At 31.9% G+C, this 23,552-nt stretch overlaps 1 protein-coding gene across 7 annotated transcripts in view; it reads left to right on the top strand.

Annotated features, from left to right (window-relative positions):
* Positions 1-23,552, top strand: part of LOC127724252 (uncharacterized) — a 259,524-nt gene that overhangs the window by 117,482 nt on the left and 118,490 nt on the right. For 6 of the 7 annotated variants that reach the window (XR_007992412.1, XR_007992411.1, XM_052231187.1 and 3 more), the window contains exon 1: positions 21,732-21,795. The exons of the other annotated variant lie outside the window; for it this stretch is intronic. The gene's annotated coding sequence lies outside the window, so the exon portion shown is untranslated. Of the gene's footprint in view, positions 1-21,731; positions 21,796-23,552 lie in introns of those variants that run through there. 7 annotated transcript variants of the gene reach the window in all.

Here is a 23,552-nt window from a genome sequence, read left to right as displayed (position 1 = left end):
TATAATCAAATTCTCAAAATTCCATGAGATTCAATTAACAATAGATGGACTCGTTATAATGTATCCGTATTTCGAACGTATTTTGGACCAGACGCCATCTATTTACCCATTGATATGACCTCCGACGTCTACCGACGGTCATAAAACCCGATTTATACCTAAATATAAATATAAACAGACAAACAAGTAGGTACAATCGTATATCGACGATTTGTCTAGGTCTATCTGATTTCATGTTACAGATTAAAAGTATATGTAAATTGTCGTGTTACTTGTATAAGTATTATATTTTGTAGGCCGGATTAGTCAAAAAAATGGTTATGTTCGAGGTGTCTCTCTTGTTTCACCTTTCAATGTTAACATTCTTTTCTTTTAATGAATGAACCATATTTTGAACCCATACGCAACCCATCTCCACTAAAGGTCAGATTAAAGGTAACATGAATACGGGTTCAAATGAGGTTGAATTATACATCAGCTATGTGTTTAGCTTATTTTGACGAAATTGAACCAAACTGATTGCTAATAGCGAAATATGATTGCTCTTTTCCGCTTTTATAAATGTTTGAAACAAAAAACTATTTAGAAGATCTGTCTAACTCATATTTAATACCCTTTTAAGAATTGAAAGGCTCTTTTTGTTATTTTTTTTGGGGTGTGAAAGCGTTGACCGGGGCACATTTGTACGAAGCTTACAAAAAATGTGGGCACGTTCAATGCATTTATATCCCTATAATATTACCAAAAAAAAAACATTAACGTCTTATAACTATATTTTAATGCCACAAACATGAAATTATGAATTTTATCACGCCTTTCGTTTGTTTTTCTGCGGCTTTTTTTTTTCGTTTTCACAGGTTGCACGTGCATTCATATATGTTCCATTTATGCAACTTTTGGAATGCATCTGCCAATCAACCTTACGGAATTGTATGTAGTGTAATTATATAATAATGATGTGAAAATATAAGAAAAAAATACTACTTAATAACAAAATTGAAATCATTAGTGAATATGTTTTATATAAACCATGCTAGTTTGACCATGCGATTGCAACAAATTCTCATCTTCTTAAACAAAAACTGCATTTTAAAATATAGTCTTTTACACATGTTTCAGTCTTCTTGAAATAACTTTTATTATGTTTATAGCGTCGACGAGTAAGGGAGTATCACAAAATTTTAATCGGATTGGAAATATTCATAACCACCAGTACAGTGGATAGCAATGAGTCAACTTTAATTCTCAATGGGTGAACCCTATCGCAAATCATACTTTATCTTCCCTGAATACCGCTTGACTGATTTATACAAAATTCGGGACAAATGATTTGTGATACTTTAGTTTGAATAGAATTACTTATTATGTCCAGAAATATGGTACCGAAAAATTATTATATACTAAAAGTTATATATATATATATATATATATATATATATATATATATATATATAAATATGTTCCGGACCATATGAGTATCTGGACAATACGCTGTTCCAAGCATACGCGTATGGTCCATGTAATTAATAGGATGACTTTTACTGTATGATCCTTCAAGGTGTCACAAATTAAGAGTTTTTAAATTAAACTTTGTCTCATTTAATCATAGGTTAATATATTTTTACATGATTAATGAAATAAAGTGAAGTTTACTCACAAGTTTAAATTATAAATTAAATCATTATCGATTTTATCTTACGAGACACCATATGTCGACTTTGAACTACAACTTTAAAAAAATATCTAAATAAACCGTTAAACAAGATGTAAGCTATTTAACTCATAGGCCCTTGGAGCACAGAATCTTCCTCTTTAGTTTTGTTTTTTGTTTTGGTGTTAAAATATGTTTTTTTTTCCAGTAAATTAAAATTTCTTAAAGTTTCAAATTGTTTTTAGTATTAAATGTATTTCTGCTGCTATTCAAACTATCTGACAACAACAGTATAGATGATACGCGTTGTCCCTGTATTATAATGTGGACAATAAGATAAGAGGGCCATCACGTATTTCTTAATGATATTTTGAACAATTTTAAAAGTGAAAAAAGTTGAAATTAAAAGAAAAAAAACTAAGGTAAACACTGGGAAAACAAAATCTACGCACATAACGCCTTTGGTTTCAATTATGGACGAACAGGTTGACATGATAAAGACGTTTTACATGACGCTAGTTACATGTAGAACAAGGTAACAAAAACATTCAATATAAGATTCAGACAATATGTCGAAGATAAAGGATTTTAGTTAGTAACTTGTGACAAGCTGTGAGTTCCTACGAAGGAAGTTATAATTTATGCAAAAAATACCTATATGGTATAAATACTCATATGGTCCTGCCTGTTAACAACCGCAAGAGTATATGTCGGACCATATGAGTAAACGCATACGGTTATGACCATACACGTATAGTCCAAATACTCATATAGTCAGGAACATATACAGTAAAGTTTATAGTTCTTATTCAGACGTTTTTAATATTTATTCATATTAATCGTTGTGTAAAAACAGATAATACAAGAATCGCTATATCAACGATACAGGATATTTAAAGGGAAAATTTGGTTCTGCGCTTCATATTTTATGCCCATTTTGAACTCATTATATATGCATACATCGCAAATCTGATGACGTAAGAGGTAACAAAAACACATTTTGTTGCACCCATTAAATCGATTTCTTTCTTTTATGCATAAACTGTTGGTTTTTTTTTTGCAGAAATGAAGTGTTCCAATGATTAAGATGTTCAATTATTGGTTTGAAATTGATGTTGGATATTATCAACAAAACGTATAGTTTTTGCAACATTGCCCCACAATGAGTATCAGGGATTCCGTTTGTGTGTTAGGCGGTGTTTTACTTGGATTTGGAATTTCTTATAGAATGCTCAGACTACAATCAGGTAAGCATATTACACCTTAATGGAAGTTATTTGAAGAAGATGGTCAATATGCGATATACTTGACAAAGTCTAAATCATGAACCTTAAAAACAAATTAACCAAAATACCGAACTCCAAGGTAAACTTAAGTCGGAAGTCCATAAAACCTGACAAAAACAAATGCTTAAATTTATAAACCAACGGAACGAAATCATTAAAGCATTTCATGAATATAGTAAGTAAGTATACGTTATTGCAGTGTAACTCATATTTGTATGAAATTGTTCCAATTGTAGAACTCGTAACAAAAATCAAAACAAAATCATTTAGCATGACAGTCGCCGTCAAGACATAACATTTATTTTGTATTTTGTGTTTTCATCTTCAATTCAGTTCTTATGCATTCTGTCAATTTAACCCGTTTGCAGGAGTGGATATAGGAAGGCATTTCTGCTGGAAAGTTTTGGAACTCTTCATATATCAAAGGAAGATTTAGAACTGACCGAATGTTAAAACAACATTCAAGAAAAAAGAGTTTTTGACTATTTCATGTTCTCAACTACCGTTATGGATATCATTTGTCAAATTTTGTAATGCAGCTTATGAAAACAGTGATATTAACTATGGCTCTGCCTGTAGAAAAACGTATTTCAAAGGGAATAGCACATCCTAAATTTTAAGGTGACGTTGTTAATCGAGCTCGGAAATTTAGATACGATCCGTGTAAACTTATCAATCCTTTAAATTAACTTATTCTAAAAAGTTACCTATTCAACACTCTAATTATATCTTTTAATATTCTTTTTATTGGTATAAATATTGATTTTGTGATCAGTACATTAAAACAATATTAAATATAACACATATGTACTTTCACGATACGTACATGTACTACAATCTGTCGATAACTATATTTTTATATTACACAAGGTCATGTTTTTCTCTGACTATTAATGACGTCTTTACACTAAATCAATTGGTTGTGTACTGATTGATATTTTAGTCTTAGATACATGATTTATTTATTAGTTGTTATTGGCTTTGAACTAGCTGTCAGTAACTACAAGTACTCTCACATCTGTACTTAATGTCTTTTTTGTTGTTAGGGATGAGGGATGGATATATGGCCTAACATGTTCTGTCTGTATTTGTGTTTGTTATTCTTTGTATCGATCTGATGAGTTAAGCCTTTTTCAACTGATTTTTATATGTTTTTCTTCTGTGTGAATTTACAAAACTGTCCCAGGTTAGTGGGAGCGTTTATCGGTCACAAACATCTTTACACGACAATATATTTGTTGAGTTTGGATGATTGATATTTCAACAGACAGTCGGTTTTCCAATGGGTACTAATTGTGCACCCCTTCTGACCGATTCGTTTTTGTACTCGTATGAAGCAGAATTCATTCATAACCTTCTAATAGACAAAACAAAAGCACCTTCCGAAATTCTTTAATTTTACTTTCAGACATATTAATGATGTCCTATCACTGAATAACCCATATTTCAGTCAGTACTTGCATCTCATATATCCCAGTGAACTTGAAATTTAGTATACTAAGATTGTAGAAGGGCTGCTTCATACCTTGATCTTTTCCTCAATATTGACACAGAATGACGACTTCGCACTTAATTTGTCAGTATAGTCGAGTTGATTTCCATTTTACATGGATAAAGTATTTTGTGAGTCCAAATAATTATGACGTCGTCACAGCATTAATTTCAAATAGCTTTTCAATATCGTCATTATCATGATAATTATTTGGACTAGTACTGTGAAAGTTATTGTTAATTTTTCGATCTCGTTCGATTTAATTGTATGAATTTCAAGATTACATATACGTCACAAAAATACGTCACAGTTTGTGGTGTCCTGTGATGACGTTAATGGCAGATGTTCGTTGTTATTCTGCGGTTTACATGTTACTAATGTACTGTTATATTTATTTATTTATGCGTTTCTCTGTGCTGAATGTTCGTGCCTTTGTTTGTACTGTATTCCTGTCACGTAGTGTTGTCATTTTAGCGATATTTTTAACATTGCCATAAAATCAGGTTCAACCCACCATTTTTTCTTAAAATGTCCTGTACCAAGTCAGGAATATGGCAGTTGTTATCAAATAGTCCGTTTGTATGTATTTTGGCGTTTGTTTTTGTTGCACTTCAGTGTTTCTGTTGTTCCGTTGTTTTCTCTTATAGTTGATGTGTTTTCCTCGGTTTAGGTTTGTAACCCGGGTTTGTTTTCTCTCAATCGATTTATGACTTTTGAACAGCGGTATACTACTGTTGCCTTTAAACCCGTCACATCTTTATTTGCCTGTCCTAAGTCAAGAACCTGTAGTTCAGTGGTTGTCGTTGGTTCATGTCTGTCATATTTGTTTGTCGTTAATTGTTTTGTTACACATTAGGCCATTCGTTTTCTCAATTGAATTGTTTCATATTTTTCATGTCAGGTCCTTTATCAGCCGACTATAAGGTATGTGTTTTTCTAATTGTTGAAGGCCATACGGTTGCTTACTGGCTTACATCCTCTTCATTTAAATTAGGTTGATAGTTGTCTCATTGGCATCTACTTATTTTTTAATTTTTGGTGTGTCAATGATACTTGCAGCATATAATATAATATAATACTAATGAAATGCTTATAGCTAAACGTTTGGTTGTTTTTCTCGCATTTAAAGGGTTTATGTTCTACGGTTTACTTCGCGCCGTCTTTTTATCAAGCGAAGTCAAGTAACATTTTATGCTCATAGCTGCGAATTTGAAGGGGCAGGGATTGACAGAAAAGGCAACTCGTACCATCATGTATGCTAATATGGAATAAATATATGAATATGCTGTCAATAGGCCAGAGAACACATGTATATCGTAGTGCATTTCTTTTTGACAAAATAAATGAAAATTAAAAAAAATCCCATCTGCGCTTTCCCAATAATATTTTTACATTATGGTGTACTACTTTTGGGACAAATTATATCAAAATTACAGAAAACTTCATCAGCTCTATCTCAATATATCGACAATTTTGTTTAAAGGGGTCTTGAATTCTTTTGACAGCCTCAAACATACTAATTTTAACCTTTTACACCTCGACCAAATCACTACTTCACTTTAAAATTCATGACCCAAATTTTTTTACATTTTTATTTCATCTCCCTACTTGCTCTTAGAGGCATAAAACATAAAGAAATAAATTTGGAAGGGGAACGAAAAAAAATGCAACTAAAACAATGTCCACAGAAGGGACTATATGTGTAGAGAACGAAAATCATATATCGATAACTGTGTTCCCGGACCAATATAACTGTCTGATTTATGCACTTATCGAAAAAGTTCAAAGAATCATTTACGTTTAAAATATATTCATATACATGTATGTTAAATCTTAACAGTTAATTACAAATCTTATATTTGTTTGACTATTGGACGTATAGCAGGACTATTATTAAAACCCCCATTATTTAATATATATTTTAACTGACTAAACAGAGATAATATGCATTAAGCAACAAGGATGCGAGTGCTCTTGGATCTGTATTTTGTGTCTTTTCCTTTATGTTAGTTGTTTTTGTGCTTCGTATACTGGTCTATTGATTTCAGCCGTTTTCATCTGTTTTGGCAGTTTGTTCTTGAATTCTGTTGTTTTACCACTGCTCAAGGTAGGGGGAAGGATGAGCACACACACAAATATTTAACCCCGCAATATACATGTATTTTATGTGCATGTCTCAGGTAGGGAGCCTGAGGTTCAGTAGTTGTGGTTGTTTCAAGTCTGTCTTACATTTTGTATTTAGTTTTCATTGATCCGTATGTTATAAATTATGATGTTGGTATTTTTTTTGAATTGTTTCATATTTTTCATGTCAGGTCTTCTATAGCTTACTTTACGGTATTAGTTTTGCTTATTGTAGAAGGCCATACGGTAATCTTTAGTTACTTCTCCTCGTCATATGGACTCAGTCTGGTTGAAATACAAATCCTGTGTCCACGCTTAGATTACAAGGATCTGACAACGCTTCGTTATTCTATGTATTTTAAACACCTTTTGGGTATTGTCTAAATGATACACAACTTCCCAACTCTGGAAGCTGAAAGTTAAGTGGCTGAAGTTATAATTACCAGAACATTAAAAAGAACAGGCTGTTATCAGATCCAGAATTATTTTAAACAGATTGATTTAGACTTTGGTGAATAGTTATCTCATTGACAATCTTACTAAATCTCATAATTTTCATATAAACAGATCTAGAGGAAATGTGTTATCAACCAACTAAGTCCTTTGAAACAATGCCTTTACACCAAACAGAGCAATATAACGAGGTCATTATTTATAAACCATTCCTTATGAAATTGGTTTAAAACAATTTAATATCAAAACACCTTTCATACCAAAAGAACTACAATTCAGACAATATTAACATTAAAGATATTTGTGATGTTAAATTCCTTTCATCTATGATTATTTACTCAAGGAGTACTACTCTTAAAGAAGTCAGCCATCTTTAGTTTGTTTCTTTTCATAATGACAAGGTTATCCATAATGGCATACTAATCTGTAACAATGCTCAGCTAGCTGAACTTGGCATTGTTTCGATTTTAGTTAAAACTTGGAGTCTAAACAATGAATAGATTAGTTCGTTGGCTAATAAATGATTTCAAGTAACTATGTTAGAATGTTTATATTATTTTGTCTATATTATAGTCCAATTGAAACAATTACAAAAACTTCAGGCTAATGTTAAACAGCTGGAAAATAAACAATATCAACACGCAGATCGAACTAAAATAATAGAGACTTCAATAGAAAAATAGTTACAAAATAAATTAGAAGAAATACAAACACATCAAACAGAACTTGGCAAAGCAGAGACAGATGACAAAAAAGCATTAGAAAGAAAATTCGAAGAAATCCAGACTACCTTGAAAAGAGAAGAAGCAAAGTTAGTTGAAAGATCTAGAGAATTGAACCACCAAATAAATACCAGTTTAAAACCTGTTGAAACCCAGCTGAAGCTACTAGAAGAGAAATGCAACAGTCTAGAACAAATGAAAGACGAAGTTTATACGATTTCAGTAAAGGTACATCACATAGTTTGAAGGACTAATAATTAAATTTCTTTTGGGTTTCTCATTAATAATATTTTCCAAAACACATTGACGCACCTTATCCTAAAACTAACTTTCAATTAAAAACATTAACGATACCAATGTTGATGCACCAGATGCACATTTTGACAATAAACCAGGAGCTGATAAACAAAATAAACAAAAACGAATTCCCAAAGCAAGGCAAGGAATCAAAGCTTTGTATGAATGAGATATATTCCTTAATTTAAAGGTTTTATATGTACCACTAGTAAACGAATTTCAATCTTAAATAGTCATTTTGATATTAAAATCATCTGAAAAGTCTGAACAATTTATCCAGTCTTTGTCAAATTTTAGACCTATCCTTTGGGGTTAATTCGATTAGAGTACAGATAATTCGCTTGCAGTCAATTACATGCTTTTCAAACAATTTACAATGTTGTTGGTGTGTAAAGGCTAATAAAAACTACTTAACAGTCTAAAAAAGACTCAACAGATCTTAATTGACTGCAGGCGAATTATCTTGACAGTACAGAATTTACCGCAGTTTATAAGACTGCAAATTGACGGAATGACTTAAAACTACTTAGTAACTTTTCGTTGAGTCTTTAAAGAGCTGTTCAGATCAAATGTTTTTTTTACTAGTGAGTATCAGACATCCTTGAAATTACATGTATATTTCGTTCTGAAAAACCACGTTTATCTGTCACATGATTGATATTTGCCAGTTGGACTCGAATGTTTCTATAAAATGGAACATACATCTGATGAAACAAAACCTTCGTTGTACGTGTTTAAAATGGCCTCTACACGAAATATGAATGGATGAATTATAATGATGAAGTAAAAAGGAAATAAAAGTGCAAATAGTCTAACAAAAAAAAACCACAAGAACACAAAAACACAAAAGATATCTCAATGGAACGTACAGTCTCCAACATTAGACAGGTGTTTACAAAATATATATACGACCCTATATTTCCGAGTCTACATACGAGTTGAAATTGAATTTAGTAGAAATAATCAAAGCTGCACTTTATCAATTTTGAAAATTAGACTTTGTTTATAATAAACTCGACATTGCAAAAATGATCCCAAATGAATTGCAACCCCTTTAAAATAGCGAACGAATTAGCTTAGTATTTTGCATGTTCATTATAATGCAAACGTTTCACAGAGTCGCCAGTATGTAATAAGAATCCTCATGTCCGTCTGTCTGTCCTTTCGTTTGTCCATCTGTCACACATTTGGTTTCCAGATGAAAAAGGGGAACCGCTAATTGATATTGATTTAACTTTTAAATGAACGTTTGTGACCACTAAAGGCAGATTAAGTTCGAGTTTAATATTCCTGTAATTGTTCATTTGTTTTAGATTGACAGACTAACAAAAGAAATTGAACAAATAAACCAAAAGATGGAATCAAGTTCTCATGAAGAAAATCCAGTTGAAGGTACATATTTACTTCCTAGCATGATAACGCTAAACATCCTAAAAAATGTAAGACTGATATGCCTACAGTAAGAATGAATTGCATAAATACATAAATGCATAGAAATGAGTGATGTAGTTTTTATTACTTGCCTAAAAAATTGGAAAGTACAGTCGTCTGTAACATTTGGCTTTAATGCAAATATATATTTCAATTACACACATGCACCTTTAAGTCGTTAGATCATCATTGTTGTGATACAACGTATTTGATTTTCCGTCTCTACATATGTATCAACAAGACTCAGAACAAACGTTAGAAATTGCAGCTTATTGTATAAGGTGGTTCATGTTCATAATCCGCATGAATTAGGTAAGCCGCTGACCGATGAAAACTGGTCTCGTTATCTTATTTGAGCACTGTTTGAATAAGGGTTGTGAAAAAAGCATTTCTCATCATGTATCTTTATATTGAACTCAAATATTGAAAGTCTAAAACAACAGAATACAAATTTGAAGAAACGGAAATATAAGGGCTTAGCTAACTTTGAGGTATAATTCTTAAAGACAAAATTTATGAGGGTTTGAATTTATATTTATTTACTACGGGTTGGTCTGTCAATGTATATGTGTTCCTTTAACTGAAGTTCCTCTTGAAACTTTGTTATAAACAATACTATAATACCTGTTTCTGTTGGAACAAATGTTCGAAATCGTAAGGAAAAAATACTGTTATATTTTAATTTTTTTGGAAAATAATAATATTCCAGAATGTTTCTACCATATGGAACTAATGTTATAAAGGAAATTCTATCCAATTTTACATGTTGTTTTATAATGCCGACAACATGCAAAAAAAAAAAACAGACCAACCAGCACAAATTATGAGATTGTCTATGAACTGACATGCAATATATTCTTATTTTACCACATGTATGGATCCGCAGCGTTTAATGGAAGGCATATGAGATTTAAGGATATAAATTCTTCGTAGAACAATAGGGAAACATACCTAGTCTGAAAATCAAATCCTTTTTGATTTACTTAAAGTTAAGGAAGAATCGATTTCCGAAGGTTTACGAGGCAAACATTTTTTTTTTTAAAAACAATTTCAGTTTTCTCACTATTATTACCAATGCACGAAAATATCATCTCTTTAAATTCAATCAGTCATATAAATCTGAAATAATTTAGCATGGCTTTTACAAAGTTCATAACACAGTATGATAATACACAATTGTGTTTAAATCTTCATATACAGAGAACACATTCTGTATGTGCCTGTCCCAAGTAAGTAGCCTGTAACTCAGTGGTTGTCGTTTGTTGCTGTGCAACATACTCGTTTTTCGTTCATTATTGTGTACATGAATTAGGCCGTTAGTTTTCTCGTTTTGATTGTTTTAACATTAGTCATTTTGAGGCCCTTTATCGCTGACTATGCAGTATGGGCTTTGCTCATTGTTGGAGGCCGTACTGTGACCTATAGTAAATTTCTATGTCAATTGGTCTATTTTGGAGAGTTGTCTCATTGGCAATCATACCACATCTTCTTATTCTTAAAACAACAAAAAAGGGAACAGAAAGGTTGCGATTGGGGTAAACAATAAAGGTCAATACTATGCAAAATGCTTGGATTCTGATTGAGTTATGTTTAAAATTTGTAAAACTCATTTGGTAAATGTAAAAAAAAAAAGCAGAAATGCTTATATTATAATTTGTACCTTGCTAGAAAAGTGCTAGTTATGAACAGTAAATGTGAAATTAAACTCTGGAATGTACAATTATAGATACATGAATATGTTTAAAAAAAAAACCAAAAAACTATCAAATGTTTAAAGAACAATTATAATCCCAAGTCAGCTTATCTATAAAATACATAAAAAGAAAAAAACAAGTTTATCTTTTATAATCTGCAATAATTCTCCCAATTCCCGATATATATTTGTTTTGAAAACAGCATAAACAAGACTATGTACATGTAACATAAAATAAATCAAGAGTTGACCTATAATTAATTGAAATATAATAACAGATGAAAATGAATTTCTTGCGTAAATTGTACTTAGTCTAGTATTTAAAGTGAATTCAGCAGTGATTTAAGTTACGGACATGTGTTGATATTTACTCAATATGCACATTTGCAATTTTTCTCACAAATTTATAGGAATTTCACAAAAAAGTGAAAGGAACTTTCCTTTTATATGTATTTACTCATTTATTATCAATAAAGTGATGATACTATTTAGACCTCAAATTACAAAAGGGAGTACAAAATTATTCTGAATCCACCATATGCTTATACAAACACTTGTCATGTTTGTTGTTACTATATCAATATAAGGAATACACCTAATAAATGCCCCTGTTGTTTCAGTAGATATTATTTTTCTACATGCATGTAGAATTGTAATCAATATTACGAGCGTGATTCATTCACTTTGGTTTTTGTTTCTACAAAGGCATGTATATTCAAGTAAAAGGAAAAAAAAACGCATTTGGTACTAGTCTTCAGAGACCTAGATGTAATTTGTATTGAATTTTTTGTCAATAAGATCTCCAGTATTCTTCGCTGTACTTGTAAGCGGAAATTAATTAAACAAGATTTTAACCGTCGTGTTTTTTAAAATGCTTTTGTCAGTTTGAAATGACCTGAACACCTGGTTCCATGGTTTTGGAGGTGCCTTATCGGTTTCTAGTACACGTGTGTGGTGGTTGTACTTTCTTTTCCTTTTCCTTCAAAATATGAGGAAATTATTCAATGTGTTTTAATATTGGTATCTACGATTAGTTTATTGACGTCAAGTCCATATCAAGCAACTCCCCTGTTAGACGGCCAACTATACTCCATACTCCGTATTTTGAGTTGCGTTTTCGCCTACTGTTTTCTTCTGCCATGTCATCCACCCATGTCGTACTTAACGGACACCAATAAATTATATATCATATTTTAAACACTAAAAATAAATATTTTTTCAATTGTCAAATGCAGCTAGGATATATTCGGCTTGGTTAAATCGAAGACTTCAAAAGTAGTATTTGGTACTTCTACGTCACACATACAACGTTAAGGGTATTCTCAGGTGCTCCATAAAAGTAAGAAGATCCTGATCCACATGTGAAATCCGTCTTGTAACTCCTCTATATAACGTCGATAAGCTAAATCAAGTGATTATGCATCATGGAATACCGGATTGGTAATTGACTCTGATCTTACTCTAAAACATGAACAATTTCGTAAACCATCGGCCATGTAAATTTTCTAACCCTTAAACTTGACCGAATGTGAAATATTAGATAACGAAATTGTATAGCAAAGTATAGGCAAGACTGCTACCGGTATAAACAACACAGACATAGAAAAAATAAAAAGCAAGAAGAAAACACAAAAAACTAAAGCAAGACGAACACGAACCCCTGTTAAACACAATAAGGGGTGATATAAGATGCTCCGATTGACTAAGCAGATCATGTTCCACATGTGGCACCCGTCGTGTTGATCATATGAGTGCAAACCCAATGATAAGTATAATTCGGTGATGTCACGTTCGCGAAAAAGAAGATGGGATTGTGGTTACGCCAATTAGGACATATCAGTCGTCATTTGTGAAACAGATATTTCATAACGATATAATATAATACCTTATTTGGAACTTATCGAGGTATTACTTGTCTAGTTCATTATTATTTTATGATAACAGTGTTATTTGCTATTCTAAATATATCATAATAAAGCAGACACAAACAAACAAACATGGCTAGAAAACAGTAGAAAAAAAAAACACTAACTCAAAGGAATGTTCGAGTAAGTCTCATTCAGCCATACATGTTATGTTATGTCAAACGAAGACAGAGAACTAAAACTTGAAATGTTTAATTTTGGAATACTGTATCAAAACTGATACTCCCACATACTATTTTTAATTATTCAAACACGTAATATTCATATTTGTTTCTGTTTTATAGGTCAACATGATCTAGAAGAAGACAGACCTATAGGTATACAAGGCTCAGATTTAATATACGACTTTCGTAATGTAGTTCCTATGACAATTTAAAACGATCTATCCTCGCGAATAATAACAATAATAATAATGATAAGTATAATAAATAGCCAGGTACATATAACAGTTAATGAAAACAAAGGGTCCTCACTGGATCAAATCAAAGCGGTGTTGTACAAATCAACCAACAAACATGGATTTAACGTTAATTATATTTTATGAAGAATACAAGCTTGTAATGTCATGCTGTCGTTAATAAGCTTTTCATATTAATGAGATACTATTGCAAGAAAAACTGCATATGAAAGTGGCCAATGAAATCAAATGACATAATTTATGTTAAAGGGAGGATGGTTCCAAGAATGGTAAAATAGAAATCACTCAAGTTTTTTTTAGTGTGGGTTCGATTTTCTCAGTTTTAAGTTTTCTGTGTTGTGTTTTTGTAGACTTTCGTCATTTTTCGGTTTGTATTTCCCTTATCGATGTCAGTTTGTCTTCAACTTATTATTTTTAACATTCCTTTGCTATCCTCCGCTTCCATTTTTTAATGGAATTTGGCTGCAAATATTGCTTAATGTAAATTCATTCTGTAAACTGTTTTATGTTTTATGTTTTTCACCAATTCAGTTGATGCTGTTCCTTTTATCGCAGTTATGTTTCTTTTGTCCATTCTTACGACGTGTATATATTTCACAAATTCGTTCTATATATCCACGCCTTGTGTAAAACCGGGATTATTTCTGTATGAAAGGAATTTACTTTGTTGTCAGTGACATGGCATATCTAGGTTCAAATGTCACTGAGTGTATTGACATACATGCATTGGAACGTCCTGATGAACAAGGTTAGCCAAAGAGATTTTCCTGGAATTATATTTTGGTATAATTTATCTTAAAATACTTCTGTTGGGCCTTATCAAGATATTATTAGGTTTTTTGTAATAACAATGCTACTAGTATTTTAAATAATTTATAATTAAGCATGTACAAACAGACAAGCATGAAGGGAACACAGTCGTAATAGAATATGCTTGAATGCAGAGTCGACAAAGTAAGTATCTTCTGTCATGCATGTTTTGTCATGTCGGACATAGACAGAAATCTGCACCTTAAGTTGTTTATCTTTGGATTATACTGCCTAAAACAAAAGTTAGACATACTTGATTTATATCATTTGAACACGTAATATTCACAGTATTGTCAACATGATGTGGAGGTGGACAGATCATTAGGTATAAATGGCTCACATTAAATATACTACATTGAAAATATCCCAACTCGTTCTCTATACCGATGTCTGTAGTTTCAATCCAGATTTTAATAACTAAATAATTTGCAAAGAAAAACTGGTCAGTTATTCAATCAGGGATTGATTTGGTGTTTGGTAGTTTGTTTGTGTATGGAGACACCTTATTAACAACAGATTTTATTTTTACAATAATGTTGTTTATCTTGTCGATACTTATATTTTTCAGTACACCAGGTCGTAGTCCACCTAAGTCCTCTGTACACTAAATTCGTTAGAGGTGTACTGATTTATATTATAGTCAGTGATAGCATGGTATATTAATTAGTTATAATTTGGTTTTGAACTAGTAGTAGCTTTGTGTAACACTGTGTATACTACACTTCGGTATGGAACTTTGAGTTTCTGCTAATTTGAATTGTTGAATAATTTCCATCCAGGGGCATGTTACTGCTTACTTTACGTTACGGGTTTTGCTCATGTTTCAGACCTATAAATGTTTAAGATTGTCTTTTTATTATTTGATGGATAGTTGTCTCATTGACAATCATACTACAGCTTAATTTTGTAAATATGTAGTTTGTTATACATTCCCACTAGACAGAAAATAAAGATGATTATATACAATTATTGACTTTTGATGAGGTTGATACAAATATATTTAACAACTCCAGATATATGCTATTGACCGGGGCTTACGACCGAAGTTGATTGTCATATATCTTGGGTTGATAAATCATTGAATCAACTTATACCAAAAGTCAACAATTGCTTTATCATATGCCTTTTTTATCCACCTCCAAATTTCTAATATTTGAACCAGGGCATCGTGTTATTTGATCTTCATTCGTTTTATATTTATTATATTACATAATCTAAAAACTATATCACAAGCACGTGTGAAATATAACTACCTATTTAATTTGAAATTAGAGAGGCTTACGATCTGATGACCGATCTTAGAATACTACTGAGATTTTTGATGACCTGTCGTACGAATAATCTATCCATGATAGAACACATTTATTTTATCGTTTCAGATATCTTTCGCCATGACATTTTAATACTACACGGAAAAAAAGACCAGAATGAAGCAAATGAGTGTAAAACATTCTTAATGAATAATTTTCCCGACATATCAAATCTACAAGTTGCACTACCAGAAGATTTGTTAGCACCCGGAAGTCAACTCCTGTCTGTCTAGACTCATGTAGATTAGTTTTCATCTATCTAACTAAAAGTCTCGAATCGGATACAGTTGCAGGTTATGGGAAACATATAAATCTCATTCAGTCGCTGGAAGATCCACAGAAAGCAAACAGAATAATTCCATTACAATTGAATGAAGAAAAAATATCAGTCGACTTATCTCCAATTATACCTTTAAAATATATTAATGACACCACTGATCGTCAGTTTCCCATTTTCACACGGAAGTTTGAAAAACTAGTAAATTCTTGGAGGAAGACATTGCCATAAGATCTCAAGTAATGAAAAAAAAATAAATAAAAAAAAAAAACAAACGAAAATGGAAATTGAATGAAACAATCTTAAAATTTGTTCTTTTTCGTCATTTAGATAATCGGACAATGCAGGACAGAAAACACAATCGTTAAAAATGAATATAACAGAAAGGCATAACCAAGTTCAGAATTACCATTTATTAAGGTTTGAGCTACCTTAATTCTTTTTGTTCAACTTCATTCATTTATTAGTTGTTAATGAGACTGAACTACCCTTAGTAACTGAGAGTACTCTCAGATCGGTAATGTGTGTCTGAAGTATCATAGTTTGTTGTATTTGTGCTTTATATCTATCTGATGAGGCAAGCCCTTTTTCGTTGATTTTTAAAGTTTGTTTTTATGTTGTGTCGTTACCACCACTTACTCCTGTCAGGAGGAGGCTTGGGCAATCGCAAACATGTTTAACCGTGCCACATTATGTATGTGTCTGTCCCAAATAAGGAGAGTGTAACTCGGTGGTTATGTTGTGTTGCTGTACATTACAATTGTTTTGTACATTCATCAGGCCTATGGGTTTTTTTTTGTATTACATTCTGTGATGTTGGGACATTTTAAATCATGCTATTCAGGATGGATATTTTATGTTGAATGTCGTACGTTGACCCATAGATGCTCGTATTTACGTCATATGGTCTCTGGTGGATAGTTGTCTCATAGGAATCATTCCACAACTCCTTATTTTGTATGCAATTGATTCAAAAACAATGAATACAATTGGAAATCATATTAAACGAGTGTTTGAAACACTTTGAAAATGTATATAAAAAATGTAAGTTTTTCGCTTAATTTTTGCCTCGGTGTTTTATTCACTACTGTTGTATGCATAACAGTTTTTTTTTGGCATTCAATGACACCAATAATTTGATAAGCATATAACAAATTAATACATAGATACAAATGTATTTGGAAAATCAACATTGATTTATTGGTGTTTATCGCCACTTTCAGCACTATTGTACTGTTAAGTGGCGGTTAATGTTTATTCTTGGAGAAAGCCGGAGAAACAGTGAAAAAGATAGTTAAATAGTTTCATTTTAAACTACTAGCCTACCAAGAATATGAATCCTCTTGATGGGAAAACATTTCGCCATCACGAAATTGACAAGGTTGAACATAAACAACAAACAAATAAACATGTAACAACACTGAGAGTGATATTTATTTTTGCTTTTCAGAAAATTCTGTGACAAATAGTTCATGCATATATATAGGACGATAACGAATTTAACAATAAGATTAATTTGTCGAAACTTTTTATCCTCCTTGCTCTTTAACATCGTACTTTATTTGGTCTTTTAACTTTTTAGATTCGAGCGCGTCTGGCGTACAACATTATTAGCCTGGTATCTTGGATGAGTTTTTTGGTTGCAATGTAGATCGTCAGGTATAAAGACCATTGGAACAAATTGGAATGCTAGATATGTGCCGAACATTTGATTATGATAAAAATAAGGAGATGTGGTATGATTGCCAATGAGACAACTATCCACCAGAGTTCGCAAGAGGTGGATGTAAGCAATTTTAGGCCACCATCTGGCCTTCAACAATGACAAAAAAAAACAATACCTAGTGAGTTAAACAATATAGGTTAAATACGGGCTCTTTTACAAGTTATTATTTACGCAAATGTTTCTCTTATTTGCCAAAATAATGACACTCGAAAAATACGAAGCGTCGAATTAACCCTCCACATTCTGACCAGACATGACTGACTTTTTATCTTTTGGCATAGATTAATTCGAAACAGAACAATACTTTCACTATACTCAATCTTTGTTTTAAGTTCAAACGAAGAATTGTAACAAAATGTAAAAGTTAACTAAAAACCTCAATTTAAAAAAGTGCACGACATAAATTCACGTATTGAAGATACAGTATTTATCAATAATACCGTTAAAACACCCATGTACCGTTATATATATAGCCCTGTTAATAATAGACTTCATGAAGTCCAATCCTGCCGCTATGTGAAAATGACGAGAGAAAATACACCTGCTCAGATACCTGACCTTAATCCTATTTTCGGTAAGTCGCGTCAAACGAAATGTCGTATAGGGAGAATATATATTATGTGTAAAGGGAACTCTTAAACGGTTAATGAGTTTGATAAAAGGATATTTGTGGTATAAAATGTGACAAATATAAAATCATCTTTATCACGAACGCTATGAGCTATATGATCACAAGGGGACACAAAAAGAGTAGCCAAATTTAATAAAGGTCAAAATTTTCAGAGGGAATCGGAATCTAAGGATCTTATTATTTCTTTATTTCTTCACGAATTTTTAAATGCATGTTTTAAATCATGTCAGCGCCGAAACACTGATTATCTGGCTGGCGATACCCAGGAGACTTACCGTCCACCATCAGCGGTAGCGATGACTCCGAGCTAGAACATGACAATAACACTTTATATTTGGATTTTCTAGATTTTCTTGATAAGGAACGCTCAAATTCAAAAATTTGAAAAAAAATTGCTGTATGAATGCTCATTGAGCCATATGACAAAACGAATAGTCAAAACCCATCTAAGGTCAACTTTGTGGGAACTTGAACCCTATAAACAAATATTAATAGACTATTTTCATATTACCGAATTTTGAATCCGGAATTTATAATTTTCCGATAGGTTACCTACTCTGTGGTAGGACATCCTGGTACTCGGTCAAGCAAGAGCAACGCAAAAAAGTAAAATAAAGCTTTCATTCGGTACAATTTTTGGGGAAAATCAATTGTTTTATGTTTTCTATACACGACAAAATCATCGGACAACAGTAGACTTTCCACCCAAATTACACCGATTATATATTTGATTTTACTTGTTTTGGTTGCTCTTACTTGACCGAGTGCCAGGATGTCCTACCACAAATAGATCTATTCATTAACGATATATTTTGGAAATCTATGTTATACATGTAAATCATGTCAGTTCCGACTACTAAGCTGGTAATCCTTTCGGTAACTAAGTGGCCATCAGCAGCAGTATCGATATAGTAATAGAAAATAAAAAATATTTACTGTGTCAGAAGCGCATTTCTAGATTTAACTTCATCAGGAACACTCATATACAAACATTTGAAAGCCAGGCATTAATAAATACTTGACGAGCTTTATAATGAAAAGGGACACCAAAAGACCAACTACGATCAATTATGCCTGATAATTTAAAAAAGTTTTTAATAATTTCTTTTTTTATAAAGATATTTCTAGAAAAGTATATTGTAAATGATGTCAGTGCAGATGCATTGTCTACTGGGCGGACGATATTCACGTGGCTAAAATCACCAGCAGCAGTATCGAATAAGTGCTGCAAAAAAAAAAAAAACACTTTATACATTTGTTGCCTCCGGACGCTTTTCCTGATTTACCTTCACCATGAATGCACAAATAAAATAAAAACAAAAAAGCTAGGGATGTATGTAAAGAGATAAGCAATAAACTAGTTAATGTTTCTGTATCTTCAAGTATATTAGATTTGAATTGAAAAGAGTGAAGACCACTATAGCCTCTAATTGGTCGTGTTTTTTTTTCTAAAGTTCTTTGCCAAATTTAACCTTACAAATGTTTTGATTCGAAAAAATGCTTTGATTTCCGTTGATTACTATAATTTTGTCTTTTCTGATAATGTTCATAGAGTTTCACACCTTTGTATTATATCCTTTATATTTACTAACATCTGCATCTGTTTTGTCTTGTAGTTTTCTTAAGCATTTTTATCTTTTAGTATAATTGTGTTTTCATATTTTTGTTCTTCATTTTCTATTCCGTGATCATGTCTTATATAACATTTCATAGATAATCTTTTGCTGTAGAGTATCAGGTACATGATACTTATAAATAAGACATTTTATAAACAAAAATTTTAGAGTTTTATTGATACGCGTCCTTCGATTATCAACACTCTTTTTTATTGAGACATCAATTTTGTACTTATTTTCAATCATTATTTTTTTGTTCAACGAATTAAATATCTTTAAATATGGGAGTTTCGAACTTCTCCCTCATTTAACACTTCGTAGCGTCTATCAGTGATTGTTGGTGGATTAAAGTTTTAGGGTCAAGGGTGAATTTCCGTTATTGACAATCAATGATAGATATGAACCAATAAAATCAATGAACATTCTTATTTAATGAATGTCCAAACTATAAATGATTTTGTCCATGTTATTTCATTTTTTTGGCGCTGAGTTGATACCGCTGCTGGTGAACTGCTAGTCCTGGAGGGTATCACCAGCTCAGTAAGCAGTGCTTCAGGGTACTGACATGATTCATAACATAACTGTATTAAATTAAATTGTTGAACAATCTAGAAATTATCAAAAAATATAGTTTCAAACTCCTTATGGTAAATTTTACAAAACTTTGGTAATTTTTCAAAATGCTAAGGATTTTCTACCCCAGGACTAGATTACGTAAGTTATATTTGGCAAAACCTTTTGTAATTTTGGGTCCTCAATGCTCTTCAAATTTGTACGTTTTTTTTACCTTTTAATTTTTTTTTGATTTGAGCTTCTCTAATGAGTCTTTTGAAGACGAAACGAGCGTCTGGCGTAAACAAATTTAATTCTGGTATCAATGATGAGTTTATTTAGCTTAGAAGGTTTTGTCTATTCTTTGTATGTCCCTATTGGTCTTACATTTACTCACGTATTCAAGTTTTTATGCATCCGTCAAGAGGCCCTTTTTTCCGGTTTAATCGTTCCTGATGAAGGGTATGGATAAAGGTTAATCTTAAAAGGCGATTCGTGCATACCAATTGTAACGGTTGACCGTAATGGAATATCTGTTTTACAGATGTCGATGGATATGTTCAAATAGTCGTAACCCCAATCTGGTCCTCTTTTCCTCGAATGTAAATTTTGACTTATCACCGTATTTCTTATTGAGCAACACGACGGGTGCCACATGTGGAGCAGGATTTGCTTACCCTGAGATCATTCTCGGTGTTTGATGGGGTTCATGCTGCTCAGGCGTTTGTTTTCTATGTTGTGTTGTGTTTACTGTTATTTGTCTTTTGATCGTTTTTCGTTTTTTACCATGTCATTGTCAGTTTGTTTTCGACTTTTGAGTTTGATGATTCCTTTGGTAACCTCCGCCTCTCTTTTGTGTAATTATCATTATTACAAGATATGCACTATTTGAATAAACGTATTGCTTTATAAGTATTTAGAACTAATCAGAGCTTTCTTTCTACTGATAAACACCACTGCTGATTCATGAAGATAGTTCTACCTTAAATATATGTCGTGCGCTCAGAAATTGGTATTTACAATGTATTTGTACATTAATGCATGTACCCTCCGTTCAGTTATAACCATTACATGTACAATGGTAGCGAGAATTGTAGTAGGTAAAATGGCATGGTCGATGTTGAGGATACATATAAAAAGAAGATAAAAGTACTTCTTCTTCAATACTATTGTTTCTATTTAGATCAATGCAAACAAAAATTCCTATATAAAAAATGCCGGGTGAAAACAAATCATAGGATTTTAAAATAAAATTATTATTAACACGAGTATAATAGTTGTATAGTGGTACTTTGTGGTTAATATATATATCTTAAATAGCTGACGTAATTCAATGGAAAAAGTTTGAACATTAGGTATTCATTTAGAATGTAATAATAAGGTATGTGTTATTAGACTTGATTATGTATGTTTATTTGTAATCTGTTGACTTGGAGTCTTCTATTATGTTAACTTTATGGATTCTATTAAAACTTTTTATAACAAAACAATGTATGAATGTATGCAGTGTTATTTTTTTAAATGATTTCAAACAAAGGTTTTTGAAATATGTCACTTTTAAATTCAATTCCGTACAGTTATTACTATAGTATTGCCTAAACAACATTCTGTCTTTTGCATGAATTCTTTAAGTTGATATTTAATGTCAATTTTAATGTCTAAGTAAAAACAATATGCATAATTTGGTTTCGTTTTAAAAATGAATATAGGTTTTTCTATAGTTATTTATAAATCATAATGTTTAAGCTATTTATAAAGGTTTAAATATAAACACATGTCAATACGATTTGTTTTTTAAATCAAACATTTACTTTAAGTAATGTTCGGAAAGTCAAGTTATATTCTATTTGGTGAAAATCCTTGTAAAAAGAAAATCTATTATTTTGATTGCACTTTAAGGCAGTTTTTTTTATTCTGAACCATTAACCTGGTTTTAAACATTTTAAATCTATGGTTAACAGTTTTTTGACAGGTCGGTCTTAACCATGCGATTAAATGGTTAAAGAACAAAAGCATGTTTTAGATATTTTCAAAATGGTTTATAGCTTAAACATTTTTCCTCAACCGTTGCGTTTTTTTCCCTCCCTTTTAACATGTTTGTGGTTTAAGCTTAAACATGTTTCATGTTGTTTTTAACCAGTAACTAGTTTGAGTATAAAAAACAGGCCTTATAACGCAGTTCTATATATCTATACTAGCTACTAAAATAACGAGGTCCAATTTGTTAGCCGGCATGACGTAAAAACGACGAATCAAAGAATTCAACTATATAACTAATATAGGACAATGGTGTTGATTAAAAATTATACCATTCCAGGCCCTTTTGTTTTCCACATAATAAATATTGCCAATAATTATCAAGTTCCGGGTCGAATCCAATACCGATACCAAAAGTATATGTCACCTGTAACCTGTTACAAGTACCTAATCTGTACGTTCCGCCTCCGTCAGGCGCACCACCAAACGTTGTATTTGAGATTTGCCATATACACGGGTCATTATCACACATAAACTTCGTCATTATACAGGCATTGACACTACTAAATTCAATCATAGTCAAATGTAGTTTCCGGCTGTAGTAAGAAAACCAGGACGGGTTCAAACAGAAAGATTTTGAAAGCAGAAAAAACTGTGCACCTTATTATCAGCATGATGTCATCATATGACAATACGAATATTAAAAATCCTGGCTAAAATAAGGCGTATGTACTTTAATTCCGTCACGGACCCGCGGGGGTGTTCTAGTATAATTCAGCTGATCTGTAATATTCCATCTTCATGCCTTATATATCATGTACTGTGTCACGACGCTAGATAAAAACTGACGAGGAAAGGTAACACCCGGCCACCGAAAGCTTAAATTTGTCGAGCCTAGGTGGTCGAGTGGTCTAGTGCGTCGGGCATAGTGCTAGGCGATTTTGTGCTACGATATCTCAGTAGCATGAGTTCGAATCCCGGCCAGGGAAGAACAAAAAATTTTCTTCCGCAAAATTTACAGATCTAACATTGTTGGGCTGTTATTTAGACGAATTATATATATATACATATATATATATATTGCATGCACACGTATAAAAATTGCGGTTTTTATCCAATGCAATCATGGGTTTGAACGTTGTTTTCAATTTAGACTTGAAT

Source organism: Mytilus californianus, unplaced genomic scaffold, assembly GCF_021869535.1.
Source record: "Mytilus californianus isolate M0D057914Y unplaced genomic scaffold, xbMytCali1.0.p SCAF_14, whole genome shotgun sequence".
In the NCBI taxonomy this organism is placed as follows: Eukaryota; Metazoa; Mollusca; class Bivalvia; order Mytilida; family Mytilidae; genus Mytilus; species Mytilus californianus.
The sequence above is the reverse complement of the archived record's forward strand: the minus strand, read 5'-3'. Positions and strand labels throughout refer to the sequence as shown.